This window comes from Monodelphis domestica, chromosome 2, assembly GCF_027887165.1.
Source record: "Monodelphis domestica isolate mMonDom1 chromosome 2, mMonDom1.pri, whole genome shotgun sequence".
NCBI lineage: Eukaryota > Metazoa > Chordata > Mammalia > Didelphimorphia > Didelphidae > Monodelphis > Monodelphis domestica.
In genome coordinates, this window is record NC_077228.1 from 63,810,641 (window position 1) to 63,812,561 (window position 1,921).

Consider the following 1,921-nt stretch of genomic DNA (forward strand, 5'->3'; position numbering starts at 1 on the left):
ACTATACTACTTTTAATGTAAGTAAAAGAATTGTAAACACTAAAAAGATATATAAACACCAATTATTATCATGATGGTGTTCCCAGTGCTTGGTACACTGCTTTGCACATAGTAAGGTCTAAATAAATGTTTCATTCATTCATTCGTTCATTCTGGTGTCAGTGCAGGATTGTTCCAGTTGTCTCTGTTATTTGCTAAAGCCTTGGGAGCTGAGATTTGACCTTTTTCTCTACCTTTCCCTTTTCTTAAAAAAAAATAAATAAATTCTTTAGCTGTGTACCTCTCTCCACAGCTTGTTTTACCACATGCTTCTCCTCTGTCACTGAAGGAAAGGAGTTGGTGCCTTTGACCTTGAAGAAAAAATGGAGGCCCAAGGAAAATGGGAGGGGATAAGAAGGGCAAAAAGACAGTAGGCAAGATGCCACGCCTTACTCTGTACCTTCCTTACCATTCATCTGCCACCTCTTCCAAGTTCAATCCTTCCTTGCTGACCTTGCTCAGGAGCTCTCTCTCCTTCCCTGTTATCTGTCCTCTGGGAACTCCCCCATGAGGCAACTTCTGAGTGAACCCAGAAAAACTGGGTGGAGGAGGAGGAGGGAATGGTCTCTGCAGGTGTAGCCTCTTCCTGCAGAGTTTCCACCATCAGCTTGGGGAGTTTCCAATATAAACACTGCAGGGGCAGAATTGGGGGGGGGGTGGTTTCATTTGTATTCAGTGTCTTGTTCTAGTGGTTACCTGGGAAAGAGCCTGAGTGCACATATCAGCTGGCAAAGCTCTCTGCCAGGGGGCAAATCGACTGCTTCCTGTCCCTAAAGTTTCAAGAATTTTCAGGTTTGTCCCGGTCCCAAGGTCTCCCAGTTGGGCTTTTTGAAGCTTTGATGCTTCAAGAAGGCTATTTCAGAGTAGCTCAAGGTTGGACCAATACTGCAGCAGGGAAACTTTGGAGCGGGTGTCCCCGGGAGCCTCTCTCAGTTACCAATAATTCATTATTAGCTTTGGTGTCCTCCCACTTCCTGGGCAAGGACATTTTAACCTCTAGTTATCTTGGAGTGGCCCCCTAGGGATGGGTCTCCTATCCACCAACCAAACAAGTTTCTGCTGTGTCACTGTCCTGGGGAAAATGTGTAACTGCTACTTACTACTCAGTATAGGTGGGAGAAGGGGAAGCAGCTTATGAATCTGCCCAGCCTCCCAGCTGAGGAGGGCAAGGTGATTGACTTCCTGTGTCACTTGGAGATGGTTCTCACCTTCACACCCACAAACGCATTTCTGTCCCAAGAGAATAAAGGCTTTCCTCTACTCAGGATATGGTCATGTAGCTCAGAGCAACCCAAGCAGGAAGAAAAAATACAAGACAATCTTGCCTCCAAATGGTCTCAGTGTTCCTGACGGGTTAATACTGGGTCAGACACAACCTACTCTGCCCTTGTCACTGGCCTGTCGGAAGAAAAGAGACAACGCCATTGGATCCATTTGGGAGCTTCCCGGGCGTGGTATGGGTGGGGATTGGAAGGAAGGGGTCGAGGGTCGTCCTGTGGGTCCCTAGTCACCCTTCCACCCCTTTCCCGCGTGCTTCATTCCCGCAGAGCACAGGAAACCTAACCAAAAGGGCTGGGGCCAGGCCTGGGTTTGGGTGACCAGGGAAGGGCCAAGGCCGCAATCCCAGGGGTGGGGAGCATAGAGGTTATGGAGGGCAGCAGGTGCAGGCAGCGAACCGAGGACTTGAGGGGGAGGGAGTAGATGGGGGCGGAGCCCAGGGGCAGAGTCCCCGCAAAGAAGAAGCGTCCTGGGGTGACCTTCTCTTCCAAGGGCCAGGGAGGTGGAGGAAGAAGAGGAGAAGAGCTGGAGGGTGAGGGAGGGAGGTGGGGAGGATGTGCATCCAGAGGGTCCACCCAGTCCCAACCCCCTCAGCCGACAGCCA